Here is a 23,032-nt window from a genome sequence, read left to right on the forward strand (position 1 = left end):
TAGTGGAAAGATACATTTCAAGCAATGACGGCTTTCTATCATTGGGTAATGTCAATGTTCACACCTGCACAATGCCCCAGGCTTACAGTGACCTGTCTGGAAGCAACAAGGTGGGCTCTTTAGACTTTGCTGATTATGATCAGTAGCTGATACGGCTTTATGAATTCAAAAACAAAAGCAGTATTCTGTAAGGCAGAAAGTGCCTCATTTGTAGAAATGCTACCGCAAGCATGTCTATCTTTTGTTTATCTGTTCCTTGGAGCGGGGCAGAAAAAGCTGCTCTCTGTGTCTCAATTACCTCCCTCCCTCCCTTTCTTTCATAAATGATTGGTATTTTTGCAATCCCTTGGAAATCCAAATCCAACTATCTAGACAGAAAACCAATATCTCAGGAGCCAACGATTTGGCTGGGCACATCTTACAGCACTTAAACAACTCAGGGCTCTTGAAGCTTAATGACTGCCATGGCATATTTATTAGACAGGGAGGGGAAGCAAAGAGGCAACATCAATGTTTAATGAAGATACTGGTGGAAACCACACCTAAATGCTGGGTTCTTTCTTCTCGGGAAATATAAAGCCGCCTTCCTCCGCTGCGTTTTTAGATTATGAGCAATGTGCTGATCAATAGGCATTACTGCATTACTAAGCATAAGGGGGTAGCTGTGCAGAAACAAGCTAAAAATATCAAAAGTATTTCTCTTTCCAAAGTGGACTTTATCGCTTCAATCGCTGCTATGCCTTCCTATGTAATAACAGCTTTGCTCACGCCCTTGGGCAGTACGATCCACAAACCAATTAAGCAAGCAGAGTTCCAGGGAAGTCCATAGCCGCAATGCAGCATGGGTGTATATCAGGGTTGGGAACCTTTTGCAGCCCGATGGCTATGTTTCCATCGGGGCAACCTTCTGGTAGTGGGTGCATTGAACGTGAATTTTACCTTTGTACGGCAGGCTGGTTTCTGCACACACCCCTCTCTACCCTCCATCCAGGAAAGCAAGGCGCATTATCATCTCAAAACCGCAATACCTCAAGGACCGCCTCTTCCCATATGAACCTACCCAGACCCTGAGGTCATCTTCTGAGGCCCTCCTTCATGTGCCTGCTCCTCGAGAGGTCCAGAGGGTGGCAACACCAAAAGGGGCCTTCTCTGCAGTGGCTCCCCGTCTGTGGAATGCTCTCCCCAGGGAAGTTTGCCTGGCGCCTTCATTATACACCTTTAGGTGCCAGGCAAAAATATTATTTTTAAACCAGGCCTCTGGCTGATCCGATTTACATCCTATGCCCTTTTAAAATATGGGTTTGGGGGAGGGTATTGGGTTGCTGTTTTTATTTTTATTAGGTATTTTGTGGTTTTATATCTTGATTTTATTCTGTGAACTGCCCTGAGACCCCTGGGTATAGGGAGGTATATAATAATAATAATAATAATAATAATAATAATAATAATAATAATAATATTCAAAGACACATTCCAGTCAGGAAGAAACACTCAAGGAGGGTGCAAAGCAGTGCCAGTGAGGGGTGGGGCTTGCGAGAGGGTGATGCCTAGGGTCAGGGGCATAGTGTGGGTTGCTGGCACCCAGGACGGTGCTGCGGTCAGTCCCTTCACTGACCAACATCTAATCAAGGGAGTCTCTCCTTGCAAACTAGGCCCACCTGAGAGCAGAGAAACGTGAAGCCAGGAACACCACTGTGTTGCCTCATCATCCTGTCCTTGCAGCAAGGCTCTCTGGGCATAGCTGTCAACTTACAGATTTGAAAATAAGGGACCAGCAGCCTCGAAAATAAGGGATCAGCAGCCTCGAAAATAAGGGATCAGCAGCCAAAATAAAGGATTTTCCAGGCACAGGTATGTTCAACCTCTGAGCCCCTCCAAGCCAAAGGCAGAAAGCCCAGCCAGCAGCCAAAGCGGTGGTTCCCACAGCTCAGCAACCCAGCAAAAGGGATGCAGGAAGGAAAACCACCATCACCTCTGTGCTGGGAAGCGCTGAGCAAAGGCGAGTCCCCAGGCAACGTGGCTGATTTGATCGACACAAGGCATGCAAGCTCCACCCCCCAGTCATTCTTAGGCTCCTTATTGGGTGAGCAATGCAGCCAAGCAACACAGTTGGAGCCTCCCTCCTCCCTGGCCGGCAGGGAGGAAGGGAGAGGAGCTGCTTCCTTTGAAACCCGGGAAATTTAAGGGACATCATCAATAAGGGATCCCTTCAACTGGCCACGAAAAGGAGGAAGCGGTGTTGCCCTGGTCCTGAAGGCTCAGCCTTGGCATGTCTTGCTTCCCCGTGGCTCCGGTCTTGATGAGGGAGCCTGTTATGGGGTGCCTGGTTGTGCCCCCTCGAAAATTTTCACCCTGGCCCCTGGCCCCCGAAGCTACTTCACTGCCTTGGGTGAGTCTAGCATTTTTCAAGCAAGCCTCACTAGCAGAGCTGGAGAAGACAAAGAACAGAAACAAGCAAGGTGGCACTTGACTTCAGCATCCCTTCCCCAAAGTATTGTGATTAGGGAGGAAAGTCTCCCAGAGCATTTTGGAAGGCCACTCTTAGGTTCAGGGTGATTCGGAGAGATCCCACTTTGGCCCAGGCAAAGCTGGTCCCTCTTCAGTTTTTGATTCAGAATACATCCAAATCTTTTGTAAACCCCCTACTAATTATTCCTGATTATGCTAGCCCAAAAGTTAGAGGGTTCATCCCTGTTCATGGCTGCACCTCCCCACTGTTTGGAGGGAAGCTGCAATTATATTATAAAACGTCCTTGTGCTAGGCAGAAACATATATCGCAAAAATGTTGCATTTTTGGCAACTGCAGCGCGTTTACAAATATGATAAGTACCATTTTATGGGCCTACGGGGCTGCATTAAGAATGTCCTTACCATATGGGTGACTGCTGAAAGGAAGACTAACTCGTGATTTAGAGTTAAGAGGCTTGCAACAATATGAAGAAGTCCTGAAAAGTTATTTATTTAAAGTAAGTTTTGAACTTTCCACACTTCTGAGATAATATGGACATACTCCTAAAGATGTAGGGCACAGCAGCTTATCAGGGAATGGGAGTATCCGGCGTCCCTCTCGCCTTGCATTCTCAAGCCCTCATCCATGTTGTGAATGTGGAAATTTTCCTCTACCAGCAGCCCAAGGCAATATGGGCTACTGAACTTACTGCAGGTGGGGGTACCCTGTCCATTCTATATGGGCACAGCCTCCAAACTGGGAGAAGACTGTACAGGAAACAAAATACATGGTCTGGCATTTAAGGTGTGTGCCCAAACATACATGCTTTCAACCATGCAGCAACCATGGAAGCATAGCCATCAACCATCCCTTATTTGGCGAGAAAGTCCCTTATCCCAGTGCTGTGTCCCGCTGCTGTCCCTTATTGATGATGTCCCTTAAATTTCCCGGGTTTCAAAGGAAGCAGCTCCTCTCCCTCCCTCCCTGCCGGCCAGGGAGGAAGGAGGCTCCAACTGTGTTGCTTGGCTGCGTTGCTCACCCAATAAGGAGTCTAAGAACGACTGGGGGGTGGGGCTTGCATGCCTTGTGCCGATCAAATCGGCCGCGTTGCCTGGGGACTCGCCTTTGCTCAGTGCTTCCCAGCGGAGAGGTGATGGTGGTTTTCCTTGCTGCATCCCCTTTGCCGGGTTGCTGCGCTGTGGGAACCACCGCTTGAGGCTTCGTTTGGCTGCTGGTTGACTAAAATCCCTTATTTTGGCTGCTGATCCCTTATTTTCGAGGCTGCTGGTTCCTTATTTTCAAATCTGTAAGTTGACAGCTATGCATGGAAGTGACATTGCAACATTTTGTTTTGATCCTAGAGATAGTCTTCAACCCAAGATCAAGCCTGTGTCTGAGATGGGCTTAAAGAGGAGGGTGGGTGCATGCATGCAAACCCCCACCCCAGCTCCCCACCCCTACTTTCATCCAATCCACTTCAGTGAAAAGGTTTGTTGCTACTGGGAACCCAGATTATACAGGCTTGCCAAGTGTGCTTAGACTTCTCTCTTGGACTTCAAATGCAGGAAGATATAAACATGCAGCATGTGCCTGAGGGAACATCACATACATTTGCCTCAAATGCTTCACGAGGGCTTGTAGGTTTGCAACATCATGAGCCCATCTCACCAAGAATACTTTTTCAATTCTTCTGAAATCAAAAAATAACTGTGTGAGGTTTTTAAACAGGACAGCAAACACATTAGCCAGATGTACCTGCAAACAGCACTTAAAAAGGAAAAGCAGAAAGCCCACATAAAGCATGGTGGTCGAAAAGCAGAAAACTCAATCAACAATCAATTCATTGATAATTACATCTGTGAGAAGCACTGCTAAGACACGGGGAAAGTGGAGGCTTGCTCTGTACTAGGGCAAATCCTCCTTTTAGGGGCCTATGTGCCTGACCTGAAAATACCCTGAATCACGTGAAAGTGAGCCCCGTGGCAATTCTGGGTTTGTTCTCTCTGATTTTGCACCTTTTCTCTTTCCACCCTCCACCCACTGTCACTCCACTCCCAGCACAACAGACATGGGAATCATCCAGCTGATGTTGTTTGTCAGCCTCCCAAAGGCTGGAAGTTGACCCTTCATCCGAGTAGGTATGCATCTGAGGCAGCAAGTAGCATGGGACACTGAAATTGAATTGCTGGATTTTGGGCAGCTGGGGGGGGGGATCAGTGCTGGTGTAAGGTAATAAAACACATAACCATGACATAGTGGAGAGCTGTGGTCTACAAAGGATCAGAAGGTACCTAGTCTAGCATCAATTACTGGCAGGAGAGTTCATGTTTTCAGTTTCCCCCAGAAAACAACCCACATCTCTCATCTGTGCTGGCTGAGGCTAATGTCCAAAATATCTGGGGGGACACCAGATTGGAGAAGGCTGATCTAGTGGAGCAAAGAATATATCTAGCAGAACAATCCAAGAGAGCTCAAGCAAATGAGCCTTGCAGCAATGTTTGGCTGATGTTGCACAGACTTTGAGCCTGCCGTCTGATTACGCCCAGCCTGGCTGTTATATCTGCATGAGGATTTCAGGGGAGAGAACAATGGGAAGCAATATCAACTAATGGGGAAAACGCATTATGAAACCAGAAAAAGACATGAATGGGGGGGGGGAGGGCTTTGGCAGCACCACCGCAAAAACAACCAACCTTCTAAATTCCTCAAAGTAATAAAGAATTCTAATTCATATTCTCCCTGAGTAATTTGACAAATATGAACTTGGCTTTGAATATGAATATAAACCCCATTGTCAATACTCGCTCTCTGTGTAATCTTGCCTTTTGAGACATAGCTTTACTATTAAAGATTTCACAATTAATTAACAGTTTGTTTCATGCCAGAGAAGAGTCTTGAATACACAGACAGCTTGAGTGCCAGTGGTTTCCATGTTGCATCCTGAGATACATTCCACCACAAACACCCCCCAAAAAGCCTTCTAATCTTTGTCTCCCTTATCCATAAGGGTCAGATGTGGCGCACAGGCATGTACAAGTCAACAGAAATCAGCAAGGTAATATTTGTATTAATTAATGTGAATTAATAGGGAAGTGCTCGTGTTTCATAGGGGCATAGCTCAGAGGTAAAGGGTCACAGGTTCAATTCCTGGCATGTTCAGGTAGGGATGGGAAAGATTCTTACCCGAAATCCCAGACAGCCACTGTCAGTCAGTGTGGACAATGTTGAGTTAGATGGACCAATAGTCCAACTTGGTATAAGGAGCTTCCTATCTTCCTATGAGCAAGTGGAACACCTGTGTTGTCAAACGAGAGTTGCCAAGTGTTTTACAGCTCCATGCTCCTATGCCTTCAAGAGCAGAGTGAGCTGAAGACATTAGCAGGAAATAATTCCTACCTCCAAACTATGGAAAGTGCCACGTACCAATGTCTACAGATCAAGCTTCTTTTAAAGGCATAGGAAGAGATCATGTTATTCTTGATCAGTTCAGGGCTGTCTTAAGTATATCTGGCGCCGTGGTACAAAGATCCCTCTGGTGCCCCCCTCCCCGGTTTCCAAGAGTTGCCGACCTTTTTATGGCACTGCTGGCAGTTTTGCAGGGCTGGAAGAGGCGGGCAGCGGCTGGAGGGTGGCCATGGCAGAGGCTCCAGGCACAGCGCTGCTTCGGTGCGGCATGGCGGAGGCGGGCAAGGGTGGCGAGCTGATGCCAGGAGGCGCCATGCCCAGCCTCTGCCTTGGCGCCCTGGCGCCCCGCACCATTTGCCTCTATGGGCAAGACACCCCTGGATCAGTTGGTAAACCTAGGATAAGCAGCCATTGTTAATCATAAGCATTTGCTTATGTGGATGGTGCTGTGGTCTAAACCACTGAGCTTCTTGGGCTTGCCGATCAGAAGGTCGGCGGTTCAAATCCTCAAGATGGGGTGAGCTCCCATTGTTCTGTCCCAGCTCCTACCAATCTAGCAGTTCGAAAGGTACTGCTGCAGCAGGAAGGTAAACGGCATTTCCATGCCCTCTGGCTTCTGTCACAGTGTTCTGTTGCACCAGAAGTGGTTTAGTCATGCTGGCCACATGACCCAGAAAGCTGTGTGGACAAACGCCGGCTTCCTCGGCCTGAAAGCGAAATGAGCACCGCAACCCCATAGTCAACTTAACTGTCCAGGCGTCCTTTACCTTTACCTATTTGCTGTCATGTGCATCTTACAGATTTAATACTCATTCTAATATCTGGGTTGCTTGTGTTAACCATAATGCGTGAGGTTACCCATAAATGGGTTGTCCATTCCAGCAACAGCCAGGATTTGAAGGCCTGACCCACTTTTGTGCTTTGGGGCATAAAGGCCAAGGGAAGGGTTTGATGGTGATGATTTGAGCAGTACAGTGGTGCCTTGCAAGACGAACACCTCGCAAAACGAAAAACTCGCAAGACGAAAGAGTTTTCCGTTTTTGAGTCGTTCCGCAAGACGAATTTCCCTATGGGCTTGCTTCGCAAGAAGAAAGCCCATAGGGAAATCTCCGGGGACCTCTTTTAAAATGCTGGCGGTCGGGAGCAAAGACTTTCGCCCACCGCCGGCCTTCAGAAGAGGTCCTGGACTTCCCTGCCTTCCCGGGACAGCGGAGACTTCTCCGCTGTCCCGGGCGATCTTAAAATGCTTCAGAACAGCCTTCTGAAGGCTTGCGGTGGGAAGAAAAGCCCTTGTCCCCCCCCCCAGCCTTCAGAAGAGGTCGGGGGACAGACTGTCCCCGGACCTGGTCTGAAGGCGGTTTCCATAGGAACGCATTGATTGATTTTCAATGCATTCCTATGGGAAACCGTGCTTCGCAAGACGAAAAACTCGCAAGAAGAAAAAACTTGCGGAACAAATTACCGTATTTTTCGCTCTATAACACGCACTCGACCATAACACGCACGTAGTTTTTAGAGGAGGAAAATCCGTAGGCATGCCACCCATAGGCATTCCCTCCATAACACGCACAGACATTTCCCCTTACTTTCTAGGAGGAAAAAAGTGAGTGTTATGGTGCAAAAAATACGGTAATTTCGTCTTGCGAGGCACCACTGTATTGCTTTCTGAAGAGGACATGCCTTGAGGAATGCCAGAGTACGCCAGGTGGGAACTGGGGTCTCTTGGGGCTGGCCCAATTCATTGCACCAGTACGCCATTGCACCTGAGGACAACAGGCTACTTTAGGGGGTGCAGGGTAGGGGGGGTGTCATTCACAGAGGGGAACTGCCAGGATGGCTCGATAGGAAGGGAGGGTGGCAGGGGTTGTTGCCGCTGCCTCCCACACCCACCAACACCCACTGCCTGAAGAAGCTGCCTGACTCTGCCTCGTGGTAGGGGGCCTCCTCTCATTTTACTGAATCAGAGAAGCGAGTGGGTGTTCCTTGACACATTAAATCAAACGAATCTCTGTTGTCAAGAAAACGGATGGTTTTTGGATTCTTTTCAGCAATATGAACTTGAAACAAACACACACACACACAGTCCAAACCTAGCAAGCAGAAAGATTGCCATCTGCAATGCAATGCACCCAGAAAAGGCGCCCTCCATTTCAGACACATTTGTTTTTATAATGCTTAGTACTTTTAAAAATAACTTGGGGTGAAGGCCAAAAAAAAAGTGGCAGAAGTACTGCCCACCAGAAATATGGAGCTCGAAGAAGCTAAATAGAATATTAAAAAAAAATAAAATCCAGGCAGCACCTTATCTTAGAATTGATTCAACAATTGGAAGAGAGGCACTTGGAACAGTTCTTGTGACCTTGTGGAACTTCAGAAAGCACATGAAGGCTTCTCGTTTAACATGCCAGCTTTCCGCATGCAGCAAATTTATTCTTCACATGAATGTTTTCAAGAAATTCTACCCCATTAATATATTCTCAGTGGCTGAAATATTAGCTTTCTCAAAATCCACTGTTACCATCTCTCAACCTCAGTCCCCCACCCTCATCTATAAAATGCACCCAGCACTGCCTCCCATTCGTTCTGTTTATGAACGGTTCCTATTTCAGGAACTCTGAGCATATTTAATATAAACTTCTTTGGGAGAGAATTTATCCACTTTGCAGTTGTTGAGACAAGTTAGTCCTCAGAAAGAGCAATTTCCCAAGGGATATTTGATAGGGATAACAACAGTGCCAGCTCAAACTATTTTTCTGACTTGGGCAAAAATTAAATGCTGCCCTCAAATCAGGTTCTATATGTGTTTCTTTCCCAGGGGTTTTCCCCAATTGCAGCCTCTTTCCTTTGACCCCTACAAATAAACGGAAGGAAACTTTGCTCAGATCAGTTGCATGGAAAGAGTCTGAAACCATGAAATGGGGAGCGGGGAGTCACACAATGTTATTCCAAAGGTCTAAGGTGATGGGTACATGTTGGTCCTCTGGGGATGTTCCCAGTTAATGGTTGGAGCAGATTGAGCCCATGGAGATCTTTTCCAGAATCCAGAAATAGGGCTTTTCTCTGAACCATGTGTCGACATGGTCACATTCATTTCTCTCAGCGTTTGGGTATGGTGTGGTAGGAAAAAGCATTTTGCAGATTCGAGCATGGTGGCTGCTGCTTCCTCCCACAGCACAATAACTTAAGGATCCATGCCACAGATGAGCAGGATAAATAAATTTATTTATTTAACTTGTACACCATTTTATATTTCAGGAAATTGCATTGTTTACATGTCTCAACAAAAGCCAACTATATGAAACACAGATTCCACATTCAACACAACTGCAACTTCTAATAAAATACCACATTTTAAATAGCGTAATTAAACAAACAATTGTGTATCTGATATGTTTAGTGTAATGTGTCTGTGAAGGAAAGGGGGCATAGGGATGTAGTACTAAATAAAGAAGCTAGCCCACACTGGGCCCAGGATAACAACTTCTTGAAATAGGAACATTTAGAGCACTGCTGGCCTCATAGGACACATATCTGTCAAAACAGATTGGCTGTTTCTATTTAATTTATTAAATTGTCCGTCTAGCTCTGGTTTCCTTTTCAGGTTAAAATGTGGCACGCTGAATAACATGGGACTAATTCTGAACTATTTTATTAGGCAGTTGTGGCAATGAATGCAATGGTTGCAGTATGCTTTTCAGTTAAGGAATGAAAAATGGGCGAGAGGTCCCTTCCTATCGCTCACCAACTCCTCTCACCAAAGCCATCCCTTCCCTTCACTCCTTGCCCAAACCACCCTCCCTTCTCCCCTTAGACCTCTCCAAACCTCTACAGCTCACCTGAATTGGCCACCGACTTGCTCACCTGAGCTGCCTGCCCACTTGCTGGAATGCTCAGTTGGCCACCTGGCTGCCACACTGCCAACCCACCTGCCTCTTCCTCCATATCCCTACCCCTTGGTCTCCACCACTGCTACAATGGCCCAGCATATATGAGCCCAGTTTGTCACCACACTGTAGCTTGCAGCGCCACCTGTCAGCAACCATGCAAACTGCCGCATGACAACATCCTTAAAAACCATTAGGCGTATAGATATGATATGAAAACAGGAGAAGGCAAGCAGTAAGAAATGTAGACCTGGAAATGAAGTGGTGGTGGTCAATCAGTCAATATAAAAAGTAGAAAAACCGTTCCCCCCTGAAAGTCTGTCACTGTGGTAAGATGAGGTTTTCCAGTGGCTCACAGGGATTCAATTAGAGTTGTTTCTGACGGAATTCTAAAAGGCTATGGGCATTTTTAGAATCCAATTTTAAAGGCTACTCGAGTCTTACTAATTGGCTGTCTTGAGATGACACCTTTTAAAGTTGCTATTTTAAATCGTTTCTGAACGGCTTCTCTCTCCCCGCTTCAAGTAACTATGTGAAGGCTTTCCATGTAAAATATTTTGTGACAAAAGCAGCAAAGAATCCTGCGGCACCTTAAAGACTGGCAAACGTATTGTAGCATAAGCTTTCTTAGAGCTGCAGTCCCAGGCACACTTCCTTGGGAGTCTCATTGAACTCCCCAGGGCATCCGGCTCAGTAAGTGCAGATAGGCACATCTTTTTCCTCATATTTGTCCAATTTTGCATGGAAATTGTTAGGGACAGCCCAAAGTTTGGCCGATGGGGGGGGGGGATGAGAGTGCTAATGATAGAGTGCCTAGGGTATTTTTGTAAGGTTTGGGTAACAATTAGCTTTTCAAAAACAGATTGAAGGATGAGTATTTGTATTGTGTTTTTTCTGAAACACACAGCAGCCTCAGGCTTTGGTCTTATCAAAATGGCTTGGCCACAATAATGTGGAGCGTGACAGAAAGCAGTGCTTCTCATTTGCCTTCAAAGAAAATATGGGCCATTACTTTCACTTGCCCTCCTGTGAACCCTTCATATCCTTCTGCCTTGTGTCTTCTCAAACGTCTTATTGGTAGTTACAGGGAGGAAGTTTTGGGATCAAACCACAACAGCAATTCAGAGATGGCCAAGTTCAGGCTGGATGCCAATGAGATGAGCCAGATATTTCAGTGTCTAGCCAGCTGATCTATCTATGGTAGGAATGGGGGACCTGAGGTTGCCTAGAGGGTGATGGATTGCAAATCCCATCAATACGCTGGCTGGGGCTGATGGAAGTGGCAGTCTGAAGGATTACAATGTATGTAATATTTAGAATATGCAGAGTAAATGTGAAACTGAAGAAACCATGGAAGCTGGGGAAGGGAAGTCAAGACTATTGAATTGTTTGGATTGAATTGTTTGGATGGTTATTGTACAAATGTGAAACATGTCACAGAATATAAAATAAAATTTTATTAAATTGGGGGAAAACAAACATACAAATTGAATAGATGGGAAGCAAGCACCCAGACAGGCAGCAACAACCCTATACAACAGGGGTGGCCAACTCCCAAAAGACTGTGTTCTACTCACAGAGTTAAAAACTGGCAGTGATCCACCCCCTTTTTTGTGGTTCAGCTCAAAATTGTTGAGCTTTTTAAGGGAAGGAAAGCCCTGTTTTTTAGGGGAGCCAAAGTTGTTGAGCTGCTTTGGGGTGAGCCAGTGATCTACCAGTGATCTACCACAGACGTTGGACGTGCCTGCACGGTATACAACTTCAATACACAGTATACAACTTCAATACACGGTATACAACTTCAATACAGCACTGCAATATTTTAAAACAGAGATGGGGGGAAACGTTTTTGGACCAAGGGGCCACCTTATGCCAGTTGAAACCTGCTGGGGGGTGGGTCACATTCCCATGAACAATCACACACTAAAGCTATTTCCCATGGAGGGTTCTTAGTAGGCAAACCTTCAATTTTCTCTATAGACTTTTTAAAAAGTCTTTTAAGAAAAGTTCTCTGACACCATTTATTTATCCTGACTGTGCAAAAGGCAAAAAGAACTCCGTAATCCCAGCAGAAGAATACAAATAACATCAATGCACAACTGAAGTGCAAGCCCTGCCTTATGGCTATTCAAAGCCTCAAACTTCAAAATGCAATTTCATCAAAGCCCCTTTCCTTCTTTGCTGCTCCCCAATGAACTGCTGATGGGAGGAAGAGGACTTAGAGGACTGGATGAAATCCAGCTGGGGGCTGCATCCGGTCTGGGCACCAGGAGTCCTCACTTCCCCTTTAGAAGCTAATTCTGCCCATCAAAGGCCTCTTTGAGCCAAACTACAACTTATACTAAAAACATAGTTAGCAACCTTGTATGGGGTTCCCCCCCCCCAAAACAAAAGTAGGCAGGGAATGTTTAAACCTCCCCGCCACCCAGTTGCTATCCCAATGAAAACATACACCTACACTGCATTTTACATTAGGAAAACAGACACATATCAGGATCATGGTCAAGGAGCAAGGGGTTAAATCTCCCTTCTTTGAGCACTGTGCTCCTGATGAAACATTAGTTTCATCTACATACATTAGTATGTGGGGTTTTTTTTAATTTAAAAAACCTGCACAGTTTCTAACTACACATTTAGTGTAACATCCCATTTATCTTTAGCAACTTAGAATCACGAGGGACCGTTTCCCAGTGCTGCAACTCCACTGAAGCAATGGACTTCCCTGTGCACAATGAAATCTCCTCTCCCTCTCCCCTCCAGTCCCTTGTGCACCTTCAAAATCAGCTCTGGCGTGTTGAGGGGCCCTCCAGAGCAGATTTTGCTAGCAGCCAGGAAGAGGAGAGGAAACAGAAATGCCATTGCGTACAATCCATAGAATTGGAAGGGACCCTCACTTTACAGATCGTCTCTAGAATGTTTTAGTTTGAGGGCAGCATTCCCTCATGGACTGCATGTCAGTGGTGGGTCAGGCCAGAGTGGAGCGACAGATGTGACTCTTACCTTTCTGCAGAAGGCCACACCTACGCCAGAGGTTTCTGCTACACACATCTTCACACAGAGACACATCTCTCCACCCCAGCAAGCATTCCAGCCAGGTAAAAGCATGCAAGGAGGATGGGGAAGAGTAAAGCCTAGGAATTGTTCCAGGAATCAGACAGAGAAGCCTGGAGGGTTGCATTTCCTTTACCTGATGTTTCCTGTACCTGATCTAATCCACCACCCGCTGCTTGATGTAGAACGCAGCATGCTTGACAGATAGCCATCCAACACTTTCAACCACATCTGTTATCAAAAGCTCCCAGATAGAAGCAGAGGAGAACACATATTGCGGGAGAAAATGGAGTAGGGCATTTCTCTTCCTGCCCCAGTGGCTTATTTGGTCCAGGTCTTACTGCTTTCACAAGTGGGTGTAACAGAACAGGCGTAAGCTGAGGAATCAGAGCTACGCACTTGATTTGGGTACACCGATTAAGTACATGGAGATGTCTATTTTCCTCTCTCATGTCCATTTTGCACTGAACTCAGATTACATGGTGTGAATCATCACAAACAGCTTTACTGTCTCCTTTAGGGAGGTGATGGATAACGAAAATACAACAAAGGAAGTGCTGCTGAAGCAGAACTGTTCTTTGCAGGAAATGGGTTCCTCTGCCCAATTTGCAGAATTGGGCTATATTTTCCCCACCCTATGGATGGTATTCATATTCTCTCCACCCTATGGATAGTATTTAGTGTTCTTGTATCATTTGGTATTCTGAGGGTGGAGGAGGGCTCCATATACTGTATATATAATATTTTCTTAGGAGGGCTCCCATTGACCAATACTCTACACAGTCCACAGGCCAGGAGAAACTTTGGAGACTTGTTGATTTAATACTCTCTCTGAACTGAGCGACACATTATGCCCAACACACCACGGAGCGGCCTGCCTCTGCCTGTTGAGCAACTTCAAGGCTCCCCACTAAGGCAAAGAAAGCTGGAGGGTTGCTGTGACTCTCACAGGGAAGGAGACGGGTGCTTAGTTATGCATTGCCAGAAAAGAAAAGAAAAAGAGGATTTGGATCACCAAAGAAAGAGGACAAAAGAGAGCATCAATTTGCATAACATTTACATACAGTGATTCCTGTGTATAGAAACAAATGGAGAAATAATTACTAGAATTTAAAAGGAAGTACAATAGATCGCAGCCCTAGCCAGGAAGATGCCAGGTGACTGCTTACTCTCAATGGGCATCTTCAAGGCCTCTGCTCCCCCCCCCCCTATGATTCTTTATCTTTAAGGCGGACTTGGATGGGGCAACCGTTTCAAATAGAGGACTGTCCTTTGTAAAGTAGGGCACATGGCCTCCCTAGAAGGAGAGTTGCTGGCTGGTTTCTCCAGCCCCCCACCCCTTAATGGCTAATTTCCCTGCTCTTCCCCCTTCCAGCTGCTAGGGAAAACTAAATGCTAAGGAGAAATTGAGGTGACCAGTGCTACTTTCTACCAAAGCCCCAGCCAAGGGCCCACTGCAAACCCCTGGAGCCTCTTTGCCCTGCTCCGGCTCCTCTTCCCTCTTGCTTGCTGTTCACCTGCCTCTTCAGAGCAAACAAGTGAGATGCAGCAGCATACCCTCCAACATTTCTCTGATGAAAATAGAAATGTCCTATGGAAAGAAGGTCTAAAATTTACTGCATGCAATGCTTTAAAAGAAAATGTGATGAAAATGATGTATAGATGGTATATTACACCCGTATAAAATGCATAAGGTAAGCAATAAATGTTGGAAATGTAAAGAAAAAGAAGGAACATTTTATCATATGTGGTGGGAATGTAAAGAGGTGAAAAACTTCTGGGAAATGATATATAATGAGATGAAAAAAATGTTGAAATATACATTTATTAAGAAACCAGAAGCATTTTTACTGGGCATTGTAGGAGATGATATAAATAGAAATGATTGTAAATTCTTCTTATATGCAATGAGGGCAGCAAGAATATTATTGGCACAAAAATGGAAGCAAGAAGAATTACCGACAAAAGAAGATTGGAGGATGAAATTGATGGACTATGCAGAACTAGACAAACTAACAGGATGAATTCGAAACCGGCGGGACCAGAGATTCACAGAAGGCTGGTGTAAATTTACGGACTATTTGAAAAGTAATTGTGATGATCAGATTACGTTTGTAGGTTTGCAAGAAGTTTTGTGAGGTGAATAATTTGAATTATTGCATAATTGGATATAGAGGAGGATGTTAGTTAAGATAATTAAAGGCAATATGAATTTAAGAAATGCAGAAGAAATGATAAAAATGGGGGATCATCAGGGGTGCTGATGGAAGTCCAAAAAGATTGTATAAGATGTGAGGTTTTGTGGTATGTATGACAATTAATATGTTTAAAAATTAATTAAAAATATTTTAAAAAAGAAAAAAGAAAAGAAACGTCCTATTCTACATCAGGAAGCTTCTCCCGTGTTTGATCTCGCCCCACACATAGGTGTCATATGCAAACGTACATAGGTCACTGTGAGCCAATTATAACCTCTCCTCCGAACCTACTTCACAGGATTGTTGTAAAGAAAAAATGTGTGAGGGAAGGGATCATGTGCAACACCTTCAACAGATAAAGGGAATGAAACAAGATTTTAGCTGTAAGCTGCCCTGAGTCCCTGTCAGGGAACATACCATGGAGTAAATCTTACTGAACTCACTGGGACTTCGTTCAGAGTAAAAATGCTTTGGATTGCAGTATAAGGCTGCACACAGTCTTTACCCAGTTACCTGGGAGTAAGCTCCACTGAATACAATAGGACTAACTTCTGAGTAGGCAATGTAAAGCTCAATTTACAACAATAAACACTCCACACAGTAAAAAGAAGAGAAAACAACAACTGGCTGGCTCTTGAAGCATTGCAGTTAAAGAATTTAATGTGGATTGGTTACCTTTCCCTTCAAAATTATAGGAAGGGCTTTGTCTGCCAGCCTCACCCTTTCCTTCATTTGATGCAGGTGTTTTATTTTCAGTATAAACAGAACTCCTTTTTTTGCATCTCCGCACAAACACACGCACCGCTTATCAATCAATCATTTTTAATTTGTATACCGCCTTTCTATCTTACAATACTCGAGGCGGTTTACAAGCTGAAGAAACAAAAAACGTACATCTTATAACAATCTAATGCAATACAGAAATGTGACAATAAAAGAACTTTAAAATAAGCAACCTACATCAAAAAAGCAACATTCAACAATTAGAATACAGTGGTACCTCAGGTTAAATACGCTTCAGGTTACATACGCTTCAGGTTACAGACTCCACTAACCCAGAAATATTACCTCGGGTTAAGAACTTTGCTTCAGGGTGAGAACAGAAATCGTACTTTGGCGGCGCGGCGGCAGCAGGAGGCCCCATTAGCTAAAGTGGTGCTTCAGGTTAAGAACAGTTTCAGGTTAAGAACAGGCCACCGGAACAAATTAAGTACTTAACCCCTTATACTACAGGTACCACTGTAGTATAAAATAATAATAATATAAACATAAAAAATTAAACAGAAATCCACTCAGCAGTTACAATAAATAATTTCTAAACTGTAATCAATAAAACAATGGCAAGCCACAGTACAGTGGTGCCCCGCAAGACGAATGCATCGCAAGACGGAAAACTCGCTAGACGAAAGGGTTTTCCGTTTTGGAGGTGCTTCGCAAAACGAATTTCCTATGGGCTTGCTTCGCAAGACGACAATGCCTTGCGAGTTCCTGCGGGTTTTTTCCCCTTCCCCCCCTTTTTCTAAGCCGCTAAGCCGCTTATCAGCTGATCCGATCAGCAGATAAGCCGCTAAAAGCCGCTAATAGCGCTAATCCGCTAATCCTTCAATGGGCTTGCTTCGCAAGACGAAAAAACCGCTAGACGAAGAGAATCACAGAACGGATTCTTTTCGTCTTGCGAGGCACCACTGTACATAAAATAATACAATACTGTACAAATTGAGAAGCCGAGACTAGAGGGTGGAGCAGGGGGGGGGGGGAGAAGGAGGCGTTACCTGACAAAATCTCTCCCCTCACAGTTCTTCCTCCAGGACCAGCTCCCTTAGGAGGGCTCCTAGGGCCAGCGGATGGGGCAAGGCAGGTGGAAGGAGGCCTTGCCTCTCCCCTATAATTATAATTGTCCTCTAAGACATGGAGGGGAGGAAAAATGGGAAAGCGGGACATTCCAGGATCAAATCAGAAACCAGGATGGAACAGGATGGCTTCTGTAAACCTGGGACTGTCCCTGGAAAACAGGGACACTTGGAGGGTCTACAGCAGCAGTAAGTTCTGTGTGTTTTGTCCTCTGGGAGGTGCAGACTGGACCCCAGAGAGAGGGCCTTGTGAATGAGAGGAAGAGGAGGGGGCCCATGCCTTGCCCATGGACGCCCCTCACAACCCTGTACCTTGCATTGAGGCCTTCCCCCTGCTGTGCAGCTGCCCCCTTGCCCCCAACCTTCTTTACCCGACGACAGGGAGCCTCTGATGTGCTGAAGGGGCGGACATGGAAGCACGATGTGAAGTTTGGCTTTCATGAGGAGGAACGGCTGCCACAGTTCCACATCAATCCAGCCAGCTTTCAAGGCTGCTATTGCCTTTTGAAGAAGCTGTTTTTGTGCCTTGCTTCGGCAGCTGCTGCCTTTGCCTGGTCAAAGCGAGAGCAGGATCTGCCTGCGCAAACAAAGACATCTTGCAAGGAGAGAGCGCTGCAACTGTCTCCTCTTTCCTCATTAGGAAGAGAACAGAGGATGCTAAGCCAGACAGGCCTTGAACCCTTTCCTACCCATCTACTTTTTCCAAAGCCCTCACAAAGGATACTTTAATCCAAGCACTGGAAAGAACTAATGAAGAATTTAAGCAGAGAGTGTCATTTCCCCTCTTCGCCCTTCCCAGAAACCAAGATTTTCTTGAAACTACTGGAGATAGCAGGGCCAGGGATAGCACCTGGCATTCAGGGGCAACTGCCAAAGGCTTGGGCTCCAGGCAGGGCCCACCATCAATACCAAGCCTGTATCTTGTTCTGATCAGCTCTGGACAGCTGTATCCAGCTGCCATTTGAAGTTCCCTCCATGCCTCAAAGCGACATGACATTGGGGTGCATTGTGGGAACTTAAAATAGTGGATAAACCGAGAAACTTGGTGCTGCAAAAAGAAGTGGGGCCTCACTGGCCAAAGCCAAAATTGATTTTAATATGGTATTTGCCGTATTGGCCCAAATATAAGCCACACTTTCCCCCTGAATTCTGATCATGAAAAGTTAAATTGCGGCTTCTATTCGTGACCTTATGCCGCCAGCAAAGCGGCGTGGCTCCCCCACCTGCCCAGGAAGCAGCCCGGGAGTGCGGGAAAACGGCACTCATCCCATCTACAGCTCCCAAGCCTCCGAATTTTAAAGGTGTAATCTATTTGCAGTGCAGCTTATATTTGGGCCAATGCAGTATTTTACATTGTTGTAAGGACGCGGGTGGCACTGTGGGTTAAAACACAGAGCCTAGGACTTGCCGATCAGAAGGTTGGCGGTTCGAATCCCCACAACGGGGTGAGCTCCCGTTGCTCGGTCCCTGCTCCTGCCAACCTAGCAGTTTGAAAGCACGTCAAAGTGCAAGTAGATAAATAGGTACAGCTCCGGCGGGAAGGTAAACGGCGTTTTCGTGCGCTGCTCTGGTTCACCAGAAGCGGCTTGGTCATGCTGGCCACATGACCCGGAAGCTGTACACCGGCTCCCTCGGCCAATAAAGCGAGATGAGCGCCGCAACCCCAGAGTCGGCCACGACTGGACCTAATGGTCAGGGGTCCCTTTACCTTTAAGGCTCCTTAGGACCTTGCGGTGAAGAGCAGGTAAGAAATCCTACGAATGACATCAAGATGAATGAATGAATATAGATAGGGTCACATTCTCTTCCTCTCCCATTCTCACCCCTTTTCTCTCTTCCTAACACTTTAATGCCCTATCTCTCTCCCACCCCCTTCATCTGTCCTACCCAGACAGTTGCCAGAAGAACAGTAGATCACTGTTGCTAGAGGTCTGAACGGATCGCTTGTGAAGGGCTTTCTCTCTCCCACCCCTCTTTCCATCATTCCACGTCTCAGCTTTCCCATCCTCTCCCTCCAGGCTGGTGTAAAGCTTCCCATTTGCCGATCTAAAGAGGACTTTGAATATGAATTCACACCACAAATGTGTGGGTGACATTTCCTGCAATTAAATGGTTCCGCCTTTTTGAGTTCCTGAGGCCGCTTTGTAAAAAAACAGTGTTGAAAGTCACCTTGGAACTGGGTCCTCCGACTTCTGCATTGGCGGGCCTCTCCACACTCCCCCCATGCGCCGAAGATAAGGATGATTGCAGTTTTAGAAAGATAGCTAAAATGGATACATTAATTTCTGTCTTTCTGAGCTTTCTGGAAGTATTGAAATATTGTCAAAGTGATAAGCGAGCCTTGAGAAAACTTTAAAAAGATATTTTGTGTTTTACACACCCACTCAGCCACCTACATAAAACAAGAATTATTGGCAGGTTCAAGGAAAATGTACAAGGAAGGACAGGACCAAATGGTGTGCTGTATTGTAATACTACTATAATGGCACTGAACTTCAGTTTGCATAACCTTTGTGTATAAATAGTTCTCAGTAGATGGGGGAAATGAGGTGGCGTTGATTCATATCTGTACAGTGGTACCTTGGGTTAGAAACGCTTCGGGTTACAAACTCCACTAACCCGGAAGTAGTTGCTCTGGGTTGTGAACTTTGCAGGATGAGAACGGAAATTGCACGCTGGCGGCACGGCGGCAGTGGAAAGCCCCATTAGCTAAAGCGTGCTTCAGGTTAAGAACGGTTTTGGGTTAAGAACGGACCTCCAGAACGAATTATGCTCATAACCCAAGGTACCACTATATGTATAAAAAGACTATAATCTTGCCAGGATGTGTGTGGACATGATATTAAGGGCCAGCTATCCTTTTCATTGTGCATGCATGAACATTTGTGCTCCTGATTCTATTGGGGTGGTCACATGTGACCCCACTTTCAATACTGTTCATTCCTGCAAAGGTTTTGGGGCTGCCACACAGTCTGTGCATATGCAATAATCCCTTAGCTGAAAATCCTTAACTTTTCATACCGCAAATGTCCTGATTTTTGCCCCGTTCCCGTTGTGCTATGGCTCCCCGCCCCCAAGACAGCAATCATGTGTTAGCATTGGGGAATCACCACAGAACAAACTAAATCAGAACAAACCCATTGCTAGTGTGTAAAGAAAATATATCTGAAGACACCCACAACAAAACACCAGTCTGGAGGGGCCCAAAGACACTTGCCATAGTTGCATAGGATTGATTCAGAACCTCAATGAATCCGCCACACTGATCATGTGCAGTAAATAATTTTAAAAAGTGTTGCGTCTAAATTTGCCCTTAAGGGTAAATTACAGCTACAGGCTTGGGTTCAGTTAAAGGAAGTGAGCAGATGTGAAATGCAGGTGAAATGAGGCTGAGGGTCAAATTAGATGCAACAGCAGGAAATCAGATCTTCCACTTCTGTAGCATTTGGTAGCAGTCGCTGGGGCCTCAAATCCTATTGGACTAAAGTGCTGGGTGAAGGAAGGTTCAAGCCACATACTCCCACCCGTGTTCTCTGAGAAAATTGCTCCCCTCGACCAGCTCTATGTGCCCATGGGGGCAAAGTATAAATCGCCATATGTTCTTGCAAGTTAGGAAGCCCTTGGTTGAATTTTGCTCCTGCGCTGAATTTACTACAGTAGGTGGCCTTAAGCAAGCCATATTCTCTCTCTCAGCCTCAGCTCACCATCTGCCATACGGCCCGCCCTACTTTACAGTGCTATTGTAAGGATTGCTAGGGAGAATATATGCAAAGTGCTTAGTACACTTGGAAGCTTGCTGTGTAAACATGCTGTATGGGAGATGAGGGGTTGAATGATTTTTTAAAAAATATGTTAATAGATATAACTTTTATTCTTTTCTTTTTTATGATATATGTTGTTGTTGTTGTTTAGTCGTTTAGTCGTGTCCGACTCTTCGTGACCCCATGGACCAGAGCACGCCAGGCACTTCTGTCTTCCACTGTCTCCCGCAGTTTGGTCAGACTCATGCTGGTAGCTTTGAGAACACTATCCAACCATCTCGTCCTCTGTCGTCCCCTTCTCCTTGTGCCCTCCATCTTTCCCAACATCAGGGTCTTTTCCAGGGAGTCTTCTCTTCTCATGAGGCGGCCAAAGTATTGAAGTCTCAGCTTCAGGATCTGTCCTTCCAGTGAGCACTCAGGGCTGATTTCCTTCAGAATGGAGAGGTTTGATCTTCTTGCAGTCCATGGGACTCTCAAGGGTCTCCTCCAGCACCATAATTCAAAAGCATCCATTCTTCAGTGATCAGCCTTCTTTATGGTCCAGCTCTCACTTCCATACATCACTACTGGGAAAACCATAGCTTTAACTATGTGGACCTTTTTATGCTATATATCTGTTTTTAAATGTGAGCTGCTTGGAAACTGGGGTTGCCATATTTCAAAAAGTGTAAATCCGGCCGCATAAGTTGCTGAGTTTTGGGGGCAATGTTGTTGAGCTTTTTTTAGTCATTGTCCACACAAAAAAGAGCTTTTGAGCTATTTTTAATGAAAATCACCAAAATCGTTTCAGCGATTTCTGCCCAGACTGAATATTGGCTATGTCCAGGAAATTCCAGGCATGGGGCAACCCTATTGGAAACCTTCTTAGGTGACAAGTGACTAGAAATTCCAATTGATAATAATTACAAGTAATAACATACATGAAGAAGAAGTCTTATTTATAGTGAGGCATGGACTGTGGAGGTTCAGTACCGTAGGTTAGGGACTTCCCCTGCATGTGAAGACAGGCTCTGGTCTAACAGTCAAGAAGGTGGTGTTGTAGATGGAAGTGAGAGGCAGATGGGGCTTGTCAACCTGGGAAGGTAGCCCATCAAGGAGAAGGAAAACTCTGACCTGAACCTCTGCTGCCTTGCAAGATATCTTCAGGAGAAGAAAAGGCTAAGGAGTAAATTCTACACAAATCCAGAGTGGAGTTCCTAAGGTGGTTAGATGGCACCTTGTACGCCTCCTCCTGCCAGAGGAAAATGTGGGGTATAAAGAAATATATCATCATCATACAATCTACATCAACTGACAACTGATGTCTAGTCTAATTTAGAATATATTCAACAGTTTACTCAATAGAAGGGATGCGGGTGGCGCTGTGGGTTAAACCACAGAGCCTAGGACTTGCTGATCAGAAGGTCGGCAGTTCAAATCCCCGCGACGGGGTGAGCTCCCGTTGCTCGGTCCCTGCTCCTGCCAACCTAGCAGTTCGAAAGCACGTCAAAGTGCAAGTAGATAAATAGGTACCGCTCCGGCGGGAAGGTAAACGGCATTTCTGTGTGCTGCTCTGGTTCGCCAGAAGCGGCTTAGTCATGCTGGCCACATGACCCGGAAATTGTACGCCAGCTCCCTCGGCCAGTAAAGCGAGATGAGCGCCACAACCCCAGAGTCAGTCACGACCGGACCTAATGGTCAGGGGTCCCTTTACCTTTACCTTTACTCAATAGAGTCCATAACCAGCTCTGGGCCAAATTCACCCTGCTGAAAGATCCAACTAGCACCTGAATTGTAAGCTGCAGAAATGAAAGCTAGATACAGTGGTACCTCGGGTTAAGAACTTAATTCGTTCTGGAGGTCCATTCTTAATCTGAAACTGTTCTTAACCTGAGGTACCACTTTAGCTAATGGGGCCTCCTGCTGCTGCTGCCCCGCCGCCCCACGATTTCTGTTCTCATCCTGAAGCAAAGTTCTTAACCCGAGGTACTTTTTCGGGGTTAGCGGAGTCTGTAACCTGAAGCATCTGTAACCCGAGGTACCACTGAATAAAGGAAGCAGCATCTGTGGCACCAGGAATGTGACTGTGGGCAATTTTGAGAGAGTACAAAGGTACAAGCAAAAATTGCACTATAGACTCCTGAAGGGAAATAAGGAAGTCCTATAGATACCTATTGGGATGATGGAAGGGCTCCTTGGCCCATTGCCCTGTATCCTCATCTCAAAGACTCCCAGTAGCAAGACTAATTGCTAAGCAGGGACTTGCTATATTCTGAGCCATGGAGTCAGGTCTTCTCCTTCAAGAACACATCCCCAAGAGACTTAGGGCCCACCTGCTTCATTGCCTACGATTCTATGATTCTATGATGACTTTTTAAATTTATTTAAGACTTGGCATGAGTCAGACCACCGGCCCACCTAGTTCATTGTTGTCTTTGCTAGCTGGTATTTACT

The 23,032-nt window shown here is 45.7% G+C and overlaps 2 long non-coding RNA genes across 2 annotated transcripts in view; one reads left to right on the top strand and one right to left on the bottom strand.

Annotated features, from left to right (window-relative positions):
- LOC310696289 overlaps nt 1-17,005 on the bottom strand; it is a 66,527-nt gene extending 49,522 nt beyond the window's left edge. The window contains exon 1 of the long non-coding RNA XR_014520528.1: nt 16,761-17,005. This is a non-coding gene — a long non-coding RNA (uncharacterized lncRNA). The remainder of the gene's footprint in view (nt 1-16,760) is intronic.
- Nucleotides 1-23,032, top strand: part of LOC310696292 — a 238,524-nt gene that overhangs the window by 42,127 nt on the left and 173,365 nt on the right. The window lies entirely within an intron of this gene.

Source organism: Podarcis liolepis, assembly GCF_965112155.1.
Source record: "Podarcis liolepis genome assembly, chromosome: 17".
Lineage (NCBI taxonomy): Eukaryota > Metazoa > Chordata > Lepidosauria > Squamata > Lacertidae > Podarcis > Podarcis liolepis.